Below are 17474 nucleotides of genomic sequence, written 5' to 3' on the forward strand. Positions count from 1 at the left end.
CTTTTCTTCTCTTTCCTTTTAATATTTCATGGGGCCAGAATGTCGTGGTACATGTCTTGGAGGCTACAGCACTGACCATTATAGCTGAGGTTATGGATTCGTATGTAGGGGGACCCCAAGGCCAGACCCTGGGACCAATTGTATTCCCAGGTGGGGCATCACAAGGGCATCAGTCAGCCCTGCTGTTGCTCTGCTGGAAATTCATATTTTGCATCTAGAACTGCTCTCACCATCTTATCTGATAACCAAGTAGCTGTCTTAGAAGGCATTCCAGTAGGTGCTTCCCTGCTCTTGGTCTCCTGTCTGTTATCCCAATTTCTGGTTTTATTTGTGATCCCAAAGTCTTCCATCCTACTTTGTCCCCAGACTTGATTCTATGTTGCTTGTCTCCCCACACAATGCCAACCTATATTTCTACCTGTTTTCTTTCAATTTGCCTTGTCCTCTGCGCCTGTTAGGATACCTTGGTTTTCGTTCTTCGTCCCATGCCCCTCTAAACTTCCTCACTCTTTTCCACGCTGATATGATTTGGCTGCTGAGGAGTTCAGGCTCTGGGATCTGGTAAACTGAGTTCTAATAATTGTAAACTCTTGAGGAAGGTATTTAACTTTGGGTCTCAAATTTTCCCATCAGTAAAGCAAGCTTAACTCCCTTACACTGTTCTGATGAGGATTAAATGAGATAGTCCATGTGAAGTGCTTCTTTTACCCCGTTGTAGAGTAAGAGATCAATAATTATTAGCTATTATATTATTCAAATCCCAAGGGCTTCTTTGATCAATTTAGCCCATACTGAGCTCTCTCATCTCTAAATACTTTAAAATTAGTGTCACAGACTTAACATTTGATTTTGTTTGTGACTTAGTTATAGCTCCCCACACTAGATTTGGAATTTTTTTTTAAATGGATAATTTCAGGAGTGCTTGGATGGCTCAGTTGGTTAAGCATCCAACTCTTGATTTCGGCTCAGGTCATGGTCTCACAGTCTGTGAGCTGGTGCCCTGCATCAATGGAACCTGGTTGGGATTCTCTGTCTCTCCTTTTCTCTTTGTCCCTCCCCAACTCATGCTTCTGCGTGTGCTTTCTCAAAATAAATAAAATAAACTTAATTTTTATTAAGTTTAATTCTATTAATTTTTATTTTAAAAAATTAAAAATGGATAATTTCAAATGTACCATAAATAGAGAGATTAATGGCATCCTTTTGTAGGATCCTTTTTAAAAAATGTTTATTTTTGAGAGAGAGAGAGCGAGACAGAAAGACACAGACAGATCATGAGTGGGGGAGGGGCAGAGAGAGAGGGAGACACAGAATCTGAAGCAGGTTCCAGGCTCTGAGCTGTCAGCACAGGGCCCAATGCGGGACTCAAACTCATGAACTGTGAGATCATAACCTGAGCTGAAGTTGGATGCTTAACCCACTGACCAACCCAGGCGCCCCTGTAGGATCCCTTTGTACTTGTCACTGGATTGGGTCTTTCATGATAGTTCTTTTTCATTCTGTTCTGACATTAAATCTAACATTGCTCTGTACACAGGAAGCATTGGCCTGGGTTGTGACTGACAACAAGCCACCCACTGTGTGTGAGGCTGTGCATAGGATCTCTCTGCTCAGTCTTTCCTGGAGGATGGGTTCACCAAAAGGGCTCTCTTTTCTCTTTCCCACAGATGTGGAGATGGAAAAATAGCAATCAACTTCCTAGATAGACTTCATTTTCCAAAGTGAAAGCCTTCCACCTCCCCTTGTCAGTTCTTCTGCTGAGTCTGGGGCAAAATAGTTTTTGGATCAGCGATTTCCCATTTTTCCCTAAAGTTTTATCAGAATTGCTTTCTGGTATCAGGTTTGAATCCCAGTTCTCGACCTCTGTGGCTTAAAGCAGCAGACTTGAGAAGACAGATCTCATAGCTAAATCTCCACCCCTGACTTTTTTTTTTTTTGCACTGGGTGATTGACATCCAGGGACACAGCATATTGACTTCTCTCAAGATGTTGAACAAAATAAAAACTATGTGCAAGAGGAAACATGATCCTACATTTATTAATGTGGCTTTAGACAGTGTCTCTGGAAACATGTTTTATGCCACAATTCCTCTTGATGGCACTGGAGCCTTAAATATCATAACCAGTCTGGTCTTTCTCATTCTAAATCCTATTATCTAGGTTAGCTCATCTGTATTCAAAAGATCAATGTTGCATTATTACAAAGATCCTTTCAAGTGTAAAAAGGATGGCACTTCATTACAGAAAGTAAAAGAAACTAATCAAACTTTCTTGGTGAAATCATTGACTTTTTTAAGTAAAGGGCAAATTTAAGAATTTGAAAGTCCGAGATGCAAGAGAACTCTGAGGTTTGGGCTCACTCCGGCATGGGCATGAATGCGTCTGGTTGTAGTGTATGGGTCTTGGATAACCTAAAGAAGAAAGAGGCTTTCTCGAAAGAGTCTCAGTGCTTGCAGCTATTCTCGTTTCTTCGTTTCTTCTGTCATTGCGTGGTTCTGTGTCTTGGAAAAAAATGAGCTGCCGGTGGGAAGACTCTGAGTTACAATGCACGGTGTGCCCTATACAGGCAACACTTCCAGTGACTTGGTTAATAGAAATTGTTAGGAAAACACTGGCAAATATTATTTATTCATTGTCTTAACTCTTAACAGACAGCTCTTGTTTCTTCTTATCACCGATTGGGTTTTGTGGGTTGTGTGTTAACAGGCAGGATGTTTGTTAGGGAGAGCTTTTGGGATCAACACCTGTGGAATGGAGGGAAGGAAGTAGGATGAGGTAGGGGATATCTACAATGCATACCCAAGGATACATACATAAAGAAGAGGGGCTCTGGAGCAATAGCAGCTGTTTGGTGCTACCTTTCCTAAGGAGAAAGAAGCCTGCCCTGAGATAGAAATAAACAACCTTGGGAAGGGTACTTGCTTTTAGCAAGCCTTTGGTTTTTGTTGGAGCAATCCCCAAAGGGAGATGAGAGTTGAGGGCTGTTTGCTGGCAGCGCTCCCAGCGGCCTGAGTAAAATTCCTTTTATTTCTGAAAATTGGATCTGGGCAGCACTTCACACTCCTTTTATTTTTATTTTATTTTTTAATGTTTATTTATTTTTGAGAGGGGGGAAGGGCTGAGAGAGAGGGAGACAGAGGATCTGAAGCATTTTCTGTGCTGACAGCAGAGAGCCCAATGCAGGGCTCAAACTCAAGAGCTGTGAGGTCATGACCTGAGCCGAGGTCAGATGCGTAACCGACTGAGCCACCCAGGCATCCCCAACCTCCCTTGACAACTTAAAGGAGAATGTTCATTGACTGCCTTCCATGTACCAGAACTGTTCTAGGTCCTGGGACTTCTTACAGTGATGAATAAGGAATAGTCCTTGCCTTAAAGTATTTCTAATCAGCGTCTTCTGAGTTGTTGACTAGTATGACATGCCATAAGTAATTCTAAGTATTCTGTTTGTATTCACTATTTTGTAAAATGTTTCGGGATGCCTGGGTAGCTCGGTCTGTTGGGCGTCCAACTTTGGCTCAGGTATGATCACACGGTTTGTAGGTTCGAGGCTCGCGTCAGGCTCTGTGCTGATGGCTAGCACAGAGCCAGGAGACTGCTTCAGATTCTGTGTCTCCCTCTCTCTCTGACCCCCCCTGCTCATGCTGTTCTCTCTCTCAGAAATAAATAAAAGATATTTTAAAAATTTTTAAATAAAAAAATAATAAAATGTTTATTTATCTTTTAGAGAGAGAGAGAGAGAGAGAGAGACAGACAGACAGACAGATAGGCAGACATAACGCAAGTGAAGGAGGAGCAGAGAGACAGGGAGACACAGACTCTGAAGCAGGATCCAGGCTTTAAGCTGTCTTTAAGCACAGAGCCCAATGTGAGGCTGGAACTCATGAACTGCGAGATCATGATCTGAGCCGATAGGATGCTTAACTGACTGAGCCACCCAGGCACCCCATGTATTCACTTATTTAACCTGCTAAACCATATGAGATAGCTAGATTTTAGAGATGGGGAAACTGAGGCATGTAGTGGTGAAGCTTAGGCAGGCTTTCCCCAGAGTCTTGATAGCCTGCTACTATACTACCTCCCAAATGTTGCCATTTCAATGAGATCAAAGTCAGTCTCCGTCTTTTTGAGGTTGTGTCTCAACTAGCTGTAACATTTCAGAGATATTTAGTGTGGTATTACCTTACAACTGCATTGTCCATTAATGGTAGCCACTAGTTACATAAGCCTAGTGAGTACTTGAAATGTGGAAAGTCCAAACTGAGATGCTGTTAAGTGCAAAATACACACCAGAATTCAAGGACTTAGATGGAAAAAGAATGTAAAAAAATCTTAGGTCCTTTTATATTGATTTCATGTTGAAATGGTAATATTTTTATATGTTTGTGTTAAATAAAAAAATACTTAAAAATTAATTTTACCTGTTCTTATTTAAAAAATTTTTTTAAAATATTTATTTATTTTTGAGACAGAGAGAGACAGAGTACAAGCAAGAGGGAGACACAGAATCTGAAGGAGGCTCCAGGCTCTGAGCTGTCAGCACAGGGCCCCATGAGGGGCTCGAACCTTCTAACGGTAAGATCATGACCTGAGCCAAAGTCGAATGCTTAACTGACTGAGCCACCCAGGCACCTTTCACCTGTTCTTATTTTTTAATGTGACTAGTATAAATTTTAAAAATTACTTAGTAGCTTCAATTTGTTGCTTGCATTTTGTTTTTATTGGACAGAGTTGCCTTAGAATATCTGAGATTCTCCCTATGGGGACATATTTTGCTCTTAAATTCAGAGAAAATCCTATTTGGTCTGGTATTAGGATCAGGTTCTTTTGATATGCTTCATTTAATTTGTATTTATTAATAGGGATTCTATCCACCAAAGAGCCACTACTTGCTGGTTGTTTCGTGATTGTTGAAAACTAGTTAGAGGCAGCCTGAGTGAGATGAATTAAAGTTCTATTGTTGTAGGGGAACAAGGTCATCAACTTGAAATTAATCAACGGATTTCAAATCACCAGGAAGGGATACTTTACCCTCAGCTTTACAGTTTCAGCATGTAAATTGCTGTTTAGAGGAGAGTCTGTAAAATCAATCCAGCCTTTCTCCCTTCAGAAATTAAAAGCAATTTATTTCTATTTTAGGTGAATCCTGGGAAACACTTATACATCCAACTCCTTCACCCTGGTGCCACCTGTATTGCATGTTGTTTTCGATCTTTGAGTAGGAAGGTAGGAAATTCGGCTGTCTTGGTGTCCCACAGGATTTGGAGGAGACACCTCTGATCCCTGTTGGGGAGCCCATCTGTTTCCACCTGATACATTTTATTTCAAATGAGTCAGAAACCCCAAAGCTAAATTTGGCCAAAGTAGCGCGGATCATGTGGACTCCAACCAAAGCCATATAAATCATCCCCAGATCATACCAAACTTGGCCCCCAAACTGGGCACAGATTTTCCAATCTGGTCCTGGAGTTTGCCAGAAGGCAGGAGGACCACAGGGATGTGTGGCTGGCTTTTGTCCCAAACTTCTGTGGTTAGTGAAGCTTGTCTGATCTGGATGTACACACAGCTTGTGGAGTTGAAAGACACCAAACCACCTTGAAGGGTCATTTGGTCCATGCTCCTGTGGAAATCACCCGCACAGATAGCTGTGTATCCAACCACCCAATGTTCCCACTACCCATTGTGTCCCCACAAATCAAGAAAGATCCAGAGATGGTTTGTAAATAAATACATTAAGCGTTCCAATTTATTGTTCTCTTAGTACTTTTTAATATCAGCACATTCATGATAAGCCTGAATTGAGGCCCCAAATGAATGAACTTTTATATCTTTCTGAATAGAAATGCAAAGCCTGCCTTATTTGGTAGAGAGACTCTTGAATATAGCAACAGTGTATTTTGTTTATCTGATTTCTAGGGAAGGTTCTTTTTTAAAGTTTTTACTGTTGTTATTGTTTGTTTATTTAATGGAGAGGAACAATAATGATTAATTTTAAGAAGTCATTGTTCGCCTTGCGTCAGTACATTTACTTTCTAGGTTTCACCGAGGCAGCATTGTGCTTTATAGTATTTGTCTGATATGTGAAGTGACCTATATTTTGGGGAAGAAGACCTGTGAAGTTGTGAGTACTTTTGTCTTCAACTCTACCCAGGAGTCCCCAAATAACTGCATCTCTCCATAGAGAGAGGTATTAGCCTCAATTTGTTTTCTTTTCTTTAATACAACAAATTGACATCCCCTTTGATAATTAAATAAGGGCATTCTTGGAAACAAAGGAGCAGGTGTGGCTGGAGCTTCCAAGGAACTTCTCAGTTCAAACGAAGTCACTTCTTACTGTGTGAAGGATTCCTCAGTCTCCCTGAGCAACTGGCCAGCTGGGGAAGAGTTTAGGACACATTGACTGTGTGTTTGGGCAAAGTACTTAACCTCTCTGTGCCTCAGTTTTTTCATCTGTGAAACAATTGATAAGACCTTACAGAGTTTTATGTGGTACAAAAATACTGTAAAATTAATGCAGTCTGGATTATCAAATAAATGTAGGGAAGAAATGATCAAATGTGGGTGGCAGACGTGGTAGTGGAGGCTCAAGCCTTTCATTCCTACAGTGTTGCCACAAAGTTGTTTTTTTTTAAATCTGGAAGAGGTTTCTAGTAGCATTTGTGCAATGAACATCTTACAAATAGAATTCATGTAAAATTTCTGAGGAATTAGTTTTGTTTAAGCATAGTGTAAATTGGAGCCAGAGCCATGTTTGATTGCCTCCTGAATTAGTATTTTAGGAATAGAAATGAGCATAGCTAGGCTACTTTTAGTTCAGACACATAAAGTCAGTTGTTACGTTTCCGAAACACACAGTAGGATCACAGCAATCTGGCTATACCTCTAGTTATTTTTTTTTTTTTATCTTACTGTAGGCTCATTTTCAACACCTGGCCTGACCAGAGAGCACATGTGCCCATTTGAACGTGTCCAGAGAAATTATTTCTGACATCACAATGATGCTGTTTTAATTCTGTGGTACAGTGGTACAGTGATAACTTGGCACATTCTTCTTTGTAGGAACTGTGATATTTGCCACTTCCTGTAACATCCCGTCTTGGTCTTAGATCTGTCCTTTGCAGACTAAAGCTGTTCTTGAGCTCACATGCCAGAGTTTCAAATATTTGTGGATGGTTGTTACACTTTTCTGAAGTATTCCGTTCTCCAGGCTAAATATATTTTGTTCCTTTAATCATTATACACGTGGTGGGAAATGGCTGGTGAGAGAGGAACCTCATGTTTTAGCTCTTTATTGTGTAACACACTGAATGAGTAAAACCATTTTCTATTACATTAATACTTATATATGATATAATACTATATAGAAAGATGGTTATATCATTATCGTATCTCAGCTGGCTGGTTCTTGCTCAAATCTCTCAAGTGGTTGCAATCAAATTGTAGGTGGGATTGGCTTGACTTGGGCTGGCTGTCCAAAATGGCTTCATCACTCACATGTCTGGCTCTGGTCTCAGATGACTTGAACGTCTAGGGCCTGGAATAACTTGGGATTGGCTGGGCTTCTCTCCAGAAGGCCATTCCCTTGCTTGGGCTTCCTCACAGCATAGGGGCCTCAGGGAAAGATGGAAGCATTACATTTACATGGTAGCTCAGTGCACAAAGATGGAAGAAGTAGAGACTGCCAGGTGCCTTAAAGTCTGAGCCTAACCACTGTTAGAGTCAGTTATGTTCTATTGAACAAAGAAATCTCAGAGCTCACTCAGATGCAAGGAGAAAGAACATAGATTTTGCCTCTCAAAGGGAGGAGAATCAAAACATTTATGTCTGCCTGCCTCTCCAGTCTCATCCCTCCTGGTGCTAATGTCTAATGTCACCTCTTAAAACAGCTGCAGTGTTCAAAACAGGACAAAATAATCTAGCATGCTATCAGAGAGGCCACAGGATTTTCTTTTTTTTCTTTTATCTTTTTTTTTTTTTTTTTCCAATTTATAATCTCCTAATAGCTTTTCCAATAACTATCACCTACTTTGGGCTCCTAATAAATTCATCATTCACTGGATCCTTCAAATCTTATTTCACAAACTGTTATTAGGTTTCATATTTGCATAAATTCCTTTTTTCACAAAAGGCAGAATTTGATTTTTGCTAATTCTAAACTTGTTGATTTGGGCTGGTTATTGTTCTGGGAGTAGCTACCTTTAAGATGTTTGAAGAGTGTATTCATAGTTCGGATAGCCTTCCTTACTCTTGTCCATCCTCTGCAGCCAGAGTGAACTTGCCACAACACAAATGTAGGTGTGGTTACCCCTGCATAAAACTCCTCTTCCCCTCCTTCTCCTTCTCCTTAGGAATATCCATGTAGAGATCTTTGTATGGAAATATGTTTTTATTTTTCTTGAGTGAACACTTAGGAATAGAATGGTGGTGTCACATTATAGGTGAATGTTTAAAGAAACAACTGCCAAGCTGCTTTCTAAACTGGATGTAGTGTTTTCTATTCCCATCTGCAATCTGTGTGAAGTTGCATTTGCTCCACAGCCTTGTCTCTACTTGGTAGGATCATTTTTGAAATTTTAACCATTCTAATCTGTGTAGAGTGATAACTCCTTATGGTTTTAATTTGCATTTTCCTGATGACTAATGATGTGTCTCACCTTTCCTCTGCTTCTCAGCTATTTGTACTTCATCTTTATGAAGTGTATGCACAGTTTTGGCCTATTTTAAAAATTGGATTGTTTTCTTATGCTTGAGTTGCGGTGTTCCTTATGTATATTCTGGCTACAAGTTCTTTATCTGATATATGTTTGGGGAATAGTCTCTCCCAGCCTGTGACTTGCTTTTTCATTTTTAAAAATGTCAAAAAGCAGAGTTGTTTAATTCTGATGTCCAATTTATCATGTTGTTTTCTTCTATTGACTGGTGTCTTTTATGTTCTATCTGTCTAAACACTTCTGTCCACTGTGAGGTTGTAGAGATTTTCTCCTGTCTTCTTCTGGAAGTTTCATAATTTTAAGTTTTATATGTAGATCTGTGATCTATTAAATTTTTTTTAATGTTTTATTTATTTTTTCTATAGTTTATTTACTTTTGAGACAGAGAGAGGCAGAGCATGAGTGGGAGAGGGCTAGAGAGATGGGGAGACACAGAATCTGAAACTGGCTCCAGGCTCTGAGCTGTCAGCACAGAACCCGATATGGGGCTTGAAACCACCAACCATGAGATTATGACCTGAGCAGAAGTTGGACACTTAACCAACTGAGCCACCCAGGTGCCCCAGTATTATTTATTTTTGAGACAGAGAGAGACAGAGTGTGAGCAGGGGAGGGGAAAGAGAGAGGGAGAGGGAGAATCCCAAGCAGCCTCCTCATTGTCAGTGCAGAGCCCCGTGTGGGGCTCGAACTCACAAACTGCGAGCCCATGACCTGAGTCAAAATCAACAGTCAGATGCTTAACTGACNCAGAGCCTGACACAGGGCTCAAACCCACTAACCGTGAGATCATGACCTGAGCTGAAGTCTGACACTTAACTGACTGAGCCACCCAGGCGCCTCTCTGATCTATTTTGAATTCCCATTTTTGTATGATGTGAAGTAAGGATGTTATTGGATTTATTTTGCAAACTCTTTCATTTTTATTCATTTTATTTTTAAAAAAAGTTTATTTTTGAGACAGGGGCATGGGAAGGAAGAGAGGGGGACAAAGGATCTGAAGTGGGCTCTGCACTGACAGCAGAGAGCCTGATGTGAGGCTTGAAATCACAAATCGTGAGATCATGCCCTGAGCCGAAGTTGAAAGCTTAACTGACTGAGACACCTAGGCACTCCTATTTTTTTCATTAAAATTGATCTTTTTGTTTTGTTTTGTTTTTCTTTTTTAGAGAGAGAGAGGGAGGGAGAGGGGCAGAGGGAGAGAGAGAGAAAGAGAATCTTAAGAATCGTAAGCCCTGGGATCATGACCTGAGCTAAAATCAAGAGTTGGACATTCAACCAACTGAGCCACTCAGCCACCCCTTGCTGTCTTTTTTAGTCATAAGTTATATATTTTCATAAGGAAGTTATCTTTATTTTCTATTTTTAAGAATTTTTAATGTTGTTTTTTGAGAGAGAGAGAGACAGACAGAGAGAGTGAGAGCCCGGAAGGGGCACAGAGAGAGAGACACACATACAGAATCTGAAGCAGGCTCCAGGCTCCGAGCTGTCAGCACAGAGCCCAACATTGGCTTCAAACTCATGAACCGTGAGATCATGACTTGAACTGAAGTCATACACTTAACTGACTGAGCCACCCAAGGTGCCCCTATTATTTTTATGTTTAAAAAATTATTAACATAAAGTCATTTTTTTTCTTACTGTCTGTCTTCTTGTTATCAGTTGAGAGCTCATTGAGAGCTGTGACCAAATGGCAATTCCTCTTCCTTCCTTAGGAAGTGTATTGAATGATACCATAACATCCTAAACCAAATGAATAGCATTCCCTTCTGATGGCATTCCTTGATGACAGCAACTCAAATAAGTTCATATGTAGTCCAGACAAATGCTGCTTTCTCTGGTCTAGTTTAACTCCAAGATATAATTCAGAACATATAGCCTAAATATGGAGTCTCGTAAGGATTACTGGGTTCTTCGTAAAAAACTCTGAATTCCTAAACTCTGTCACACATTTAGTACTTCTGAATCTCTAGGGATGGGACCCAGGAGCTTAGTTTTAAAATTTTTTTCATTTTAACCTACTTATTGAAGCATACTTTATATACTACTCAGTTAATGCAGTGAAAGTGTACATTTTGATGATTTTTCAGCCATTCATGCAATTGTCCTATTATCACCACAATCCAGAGGAAGCTGCATTTTTAATAAGGGACTTCCCATGAAATGGTTGGGGCTCTCACATTGAGAAACCTTGTTTGACAGGATCAGAAGGATAAGCTTCACCCAATTTGCTTTGAGCTTTAGTGTTGTTACATAGGTCTTTGGGCAAAAGGAAGTTCACCATTGTTCCACAGAAATCTGGCAATGAGAGATTTAACAGTTTTGCTTTCAGTATCCTCAGGTGATTGTATGAGCCTACTAATGCACTAAAATTTACTTTGGCTAAAGTACAAAGCTGAATTCTGTTCACTGGGTCATCAGCTAGAAGACAGAGTCCCTCAGCTAATGTGTGATTCTAGTCAGCTCTCCAACATCCATATCTCAAAACAGCTTGTATGTGATTTACTCATAAGCACAATAGCTAGTTGTCTTGGAACTGGTAAGTTAGGTTACCAACAAAGCTCTGGGTGTCAATACTGGAAATGGACGGCCTTAGATGTCTTTCAGTCCCAGACAGAAAATAAAAATTTTGGATGCTTTTAAATAGTGTGCATGTTGGGGAGAGATGGAATGGATAATTAAATGTTATCTGCATTAGCAATATAGGGATTCAGGAAGTTTGAGGCGTTAGAAATGACAAGGTACCTTACAGGGGGTTTTCTCCAGCATTTCTCAAAATGTAAATCAGCACATTCCTTGATATAATGTAAAGAATGAGATTTGTGGTTTAAATAGCTCACAGTCCCCTGAAAGGTTAATCCAACTAATCTGCAAGGTGTTTCATGTCCATTGTATGTTGTAAATCTCTACTGGGGTCATGTGTTTTACAGTGGAATTTAAATTTTTCCATGGAGTGGCTTTGCAGGAGTGTTGGCCAGTGTTATTTTTCTAGTCTCAGTGTCTAATTTATCTTATTTTGATTGCACAATACTGAGAAAATTGTAACAAAGATACGCGGTTGCAAGATAACAGTAGCAGTTTCGGAAACAGATTGCTTTGCTGTGTCAAGATACTTGTCAATTAAACAAAGCAAAAAGTATAAAAAGGGAGCAAAAGGACATTTTTGCTTCAATTGTCTATGTTTTATCGTCTGTGTGTGAGTTGTTTATGTCTTTTGTTTAAATACTTCTCTTTTTGGGGGCACCTGGGTGGCTCAGTCAGTTAAGTGTCCAACTTGATTTCAGCTCAGGTCATGATTTCACGGTTCATGGGTTTAGGGACCACATTGGGCTCTGCACTGACAGTGCCGGCTTCTCTCTTTCCTCCTCTCTCTGCCCCTCCCCTGTTAGCTCTCTCTCTCTCAAAAATAAATAAAAACATAAACAATTTTAAAAAGTCTCTTTTTTGATCAATGCCTGATTTAAAGCTATTTTGTACTATTGACTGAGATAGGATCTATATGCTTTTTTACTAGTGCTACTTAAGTTGTGGTATGTAGGTAGACCAGCACTGTTTGTTACTGGTCTAGGTCAAGAAAAGAATAGAAATGGGGAATTAGCATTTAGGAATTTTTACAGCAACTTGTCACTGCCCTGACTTCCAATCAAGTGATCAGTGGATTCTTTTTGTTAATCAGGGTCTCCTCTATCTGGGTGTTGTCACACTCACATAATGAATCACATATAGTTCAAGCTACTTATTATCATCAACCTCTAATGGAATGGCAGTTAATAAACAAAGAAATAAAACCAGATTTGTTCTTTACCATAGATAGGTTGAGAAGTACTGCAGTAGAGGACATTTATGCTGTTGGTCATGTGTAATTAGATACGATTTACATATACTTTTAAAGGAATAGAATCAGGTTGTTGCTATATCCATGGCATTATAACTATTATACCACTATAAATGCTTCCATATGCATTTTGAAACCTTCTTCAGTTTCTAGAATTTTCTACCAGATACAATCCAATCTTCTCTCGCTGAGCCAGACCCAGAACTACTTTCTTTTCCATTGGGAATTTCCCTATCACAGGATATCGGAAGCATCAAGGGGGTTGATCTACTTCCACTCAATTAGTCATTCACCCTCTTACCATTTTAAAAATATGGTCCTTTGGAATTTTCTTGATTTATAAATTCTATGAAAGTAGAACTCAAACCCAACCCTCTTTCAGATTGTTGTTGCCTTTTAGTCTCTGTCTGTATAGAAATTCTGGAGCACCTGTGACCTACAGATATTGGACTTTAGTGCTCCTTTTCTTTCTCTTTTTGGCTAACATTTTTAGAGCTACCACTGTGATTGGATCCTTGTAAGAGCTCAATGCTTGTTAACAATTACTAAAATCATTCTTTGATTTCTGTATGTTAAAAAAGACAACTCATGCATTTTTATAAGAAGAAGTATGGAATTGTCTCCTTATCTGGTGATTTTAGAAGACAATCACAATGGTAATCAGTTAGGGAGTATTTGATGGCTTAGATATAATTGTTAAAAATATTATGCCTGAATGCCTTCACATATTTCTCATTCAGTGATGCATTTTCAAGTTTTTTAAAAATGAGAACTTCTTACCTTCTTGATTTTCCTTTTCCTTTCCCAAAATTGACCTCTTTCTAACATTTATATGAATGGGACGAAATCTTATGGCTTGTTTTCTAATTTACCTTTTTTTACTTAATGATATAACTTGAGCTTTCTATGTTGGTATAGTCAACATAAGTTCATCTTGTTGTTTTAGATGATACCTGAGTTTTCTGTTGAATAGATGTAGAGTTGTGGGTTCTCTTACCCTCTCACTAATAGATACTTAGGCTTACTGGCTAACCCAGTTTTCTTCCTGACTGTATAGACTAGTCATGTTCTAGAATATTAATGCAGATAAAATATTTTCACATTCATGCAAATTACCATGTGCTGAAGGGACTAAAGGAAATCAGCTTGGCCCTAAAGGGAAAAAAGGCAGCAATTTCAAAGACATTTGAACAACAACTCTAAAATAAAATTAATTAACTTCTCTTTAAACAAATTCTTTTAAGTTTTCATGGCAATTTGTGCTTCTGAAAAAATTCTTGGCATGTCTTCTATAAGGAAGACATTTATTCTCTGTAAGCCCTAAAGATAGGAGAAAAGGAAGATAACTCCAAGTAGAAAAGGAAGACTCTGTTAACACTGGACAGAGCCAGAAAATATTTTAGTTGGATGATTGTTTGCTTAAAAGGCCCTTTGAAGCAATCTTAAATTGCAGCATTAATTCCTTAGTAAAATTTCCCCATTATAATATAGGCTGGATATGAGACAGTCTTTAGTTTGTTTTCAGGGACGTTGTAGGTGTTCAAATGTTTGTGGAATGAATGTGGTTGTGAGAGAAATGACCAAGAAGCAGTGATGTGACTGAGGTCTTGTGAGCCTGCAGCCGCATGGACCAGGAGCCCTGAAGGATGGTTGGCTGCCCACAGACTCTCAGACAGCCTGAAAATTGATCCTAAAATTCAAATAATCCCTATAACCTGGATTGTGGGGAATAGGATAAATGGTTCAACCAGGATCTTTAACTCCTCAAGGGTCAGTAAAATATAGGAGAGGCCCCTGCTGCGGAAGAGCCCTTGTAGGGACCATGCATTGACCCAGCAATGTAAGATTCTTACAAAGTTGAAGGATGATTATTAAAAATAATGGGTGCTCTCATAAATAATGTGAATCTACTATAAAGATCATTTATAAGGTAATTGCCAGGGGTACCTGGGTGGCTCAGTCAGTTAAGCATCCAACTGTAGCTCAGGTCATGATCTCATGGTTTGTGAGTTCCAGCCCCACACTGGGCTCTCTGCTGTCAGCCCAGAACCCTCTTCAGATCCTCTGACTCCTGCCTCTCTGCTCCTCCCTCACTCATCTCCACTTGCTTGTGCATGCTCTCTCTCTCTCTCTCAAAAATAAGTAAACATTAAAAAAATTACTGCCATATATTTTATTTTGTTTTAAATTTATTTTTAAAACTTATTATTGGCTATAATTGACATACAATGTTATATTAGTTTCAGGTACCCTATGTTTTTAAAAAAGAAATTACACCTTTTTTAAAGTTTTTATTTTTATTTGAGAGAGAGAGAGAGCAGGAGAGAGGGACAGAGGAAGAGAAGATCTTAGGCAGGCTACAGATTTAGTGTAGAGCTTGATATGGGGTTCCATCCTACGACCCTGGGTCATCACCTGAGATGAAATCAAGAGTCAGATGCTCAACCATCTGAGCCACCCAGGCGCCCCTATTTCAGGTGTCATGTATTTTTAATGGGAGTCTGTTAACCACAGAGTTAGCTCTTCAATGTTTGACATACATAGAGAAGGAAAACACAGGCTGAGACTCCAAAGAATATTTGACCCTACCACCTTCAAATTGATGTGAAAAGATATGGTTTGCATCGTGTGATAGATAATGATCTCTTTAAATTATCACCTTAGGAACAATGTTGCATGATGTAATAGATCAAGTAGAATATCTGGGGTCTAGTCCTCATTTTTGCTCTTTATAGCTTTGGGCAAGAAACTTAGCCTGATTAGGCTTTATCATCAGGAAGATGGGAATAAAAATACCAGTCTTGCTTATTTTGCAAGGTTGTTGCAAGGATGAAATGAAATAAATAAATAAATATGAAAACATTTTGTAAACTGCTGTTATACAACTATAATGTCTCATTACTTGCTGAGATTACAATATCCTCAAATTTTAGTGTGTAGATAAGAGTCATTTGTGGTGCTTGCTAAGGATGCAGTTTCGAGAACTTCTATTTCCGGCAATACATAAGGCAACAGAGCCCAAAAAACCCTCCTGCTACAAAACTCCTAGAAATGTTGGATAAAGTATATCCAACGTCATTATAAATGCATAACTGAGCTTGTGATCAAGAAAGGAAAATTTCTAGGGCCAGAAAGTGGAAGAGGGAGAAGTGACTCAGAGGGGTAATTGGGTGCTAAAGACACAGCTGCCTTGAGGGACAATAATATATAGTAGCGTGCTAGAGACAGACAGAAGACAAGGTCTGAGGCTCACCCAGCGTAGAATGAGAATGGAGACTGCCTGTATATCCATCTCTCTTAAAGGGTATTTTTCCTCATTCAAAAGGTGGACTAAAAGACAAATCTACCACTGACAAAGGGAAGGAACAAGGCTAACCCTTCCAGTGGTTTATAAAGACCCCAGCTCTGAAACTAACTCTAAGCTCCTGAGTTGGTGGAGCTGAGGTGCTGAGGGCAGAAGCCACAGGATTTTTCCCTTGCAGTTATGTCCTCTCTGCCCAAGGGTCTATGGATTCTACAAATAAGCCTGGTATAACATTAACTCCAGTTCCCAAATAACATTTGTAATAAGACCTAGCAGAAATAGACTCCCAAGGACTTCAGACACTGGATATAAGATACAGAATGTAAGCATGTATAAAACGTTTGAGAAGTGCACATCCCTGGGTGCCAAGGAATCAACAGCTGAGGTGGGCCTGAGAGTCTACACTTTGAAAAAGCATCCTAAAAGAGTAAGATGCAAATGGCCTTCAGAAGACCCACTGGGAAATGTAGCTTGGCCTATTCCCCAAAATGTATTCCACTGGTCACTTTAAATACTAAAGGTATTCATATTTGGCTCCACCTCCATGTTAGTGGGTTAAAAAGAATACCTCTTAGTTTTTTTTTTTTAATATTTATTTATGTTGAGAGAGAAAGAGAGGAAGAGAAAGGATCCCAAGAAGGCTTTGAGCTGTCAGCATGGAGCCCAATCTCCTGAATCTGTGAAATCAGGTCCTGAAATCAAGAGTCAGACACTTAACCGATTGAGCCACCCCGGTTCCCATAAAAGGAATACCTTTTAATGAGGAATTTCCTTTTCTGGTCTGTGGCTAATCAGGCTTTATCAGTTTTCTGACTTAAATGGATAATAGGTTGCCAGAATTTTTCTCCTTTGGCCTGAAAAACAAGCAAACAACTTCAACGATAAATAATGATACTAAATGAGGGTGCCTGGGTGGCTCAGTCTGTTAAGTGTCTGATTCTTGGTTTCAGAGCAGGTCTTGATCTCAGGGTCATGAGTTCAAGCCCCATGTTGGGCTCCATGCTGGGGGTAGAGCCTACTTTAAAAAACTAGCTAAATAAATAAAAATAATGATACTGAAACAACATGGAGAGTAAATGGAGGAGAGTAAATGGAGGTGCCATTCTCTTCACCTCTTTTGCCATCTGCTTCCCTAGTGGCCTCCTTTTATAGCTGCCGAGTCTGCTCAGGCTGGAAATGTCCCTCATCTTGTTATAATTTATGGAGGTTAAAATGGTGCATAATGGACCACTGAGGCAGATGGTGACTTTCTTTACTGTTTATGTTCCTCCCATATTGATAACTTGTAGCTGCTCCAGATTCATTTTACCCTTTAGCGGAAGGCTGGGGAAGAAATTGAGAAACGGTTACAGGAAGGTCCCAAGAGAACAGCCACCAGAAAAATTTTAGTCTTGGCTTTCCATCTTCTTATTCTCCATCACCTTTTTATCTGTTGAACTCAACACGAGTCGGGTTTGCTTTTGAAAGCCCTGTGAAGGGAAAAGTTGTTTTTCCTATCTGAGCTGTTCAGCCATCTGTCCCAATTTCTTCCTGGTTTCCTGTTATTTTCATTCTGCCTTTATAAAGATTAACATGCGGTGCAACCACATATTCTATTAAGCTTGTCTCCTCACTACTTTATCTCATT

General features: G+C 39.5%; 1 long non-coding RNA gene across 1 annotated transcript in view; it reads left to right on the top strand.

Moving 5' to 3' along the window:
- Positions 1 to 4540: 4540 nt before the first annotated feature.
- Positions 4541 to 17474, top strand: part of LOC120224063 — an 85737-nt gene continuing 72803 nt past the window's right edge. The window contains exons 1-2 of the long non-coding RNA XR_005526457.1: positions 4541 to 4575; positions 5140 to 5226. This is a non-coding gene — a long non-coding RNA (uncharacterized LOC120224063). The remainder of the gene's footprint in view (positions 4576 to 5139; positions 5227 to 17474) is intronic.

The sequence above is a fragment of the Hyaena hyaena genome, unplaced genomic scaffold (genome assembly GCF_003009895.1).
Source record: "Hyaena hyaena isolate Hyena2069 unplaced genomic scaffold, ASM300989v1 scaffold_1102, whole genome shotgun sequence".
Classification (NCBI taxonomy): domain Eukaryota; kingdom Metazoa; phylum Chordata; class Mammalia; order Carnivora; family Hyaenidae; genus Hyaena; species Hyaena hyaena.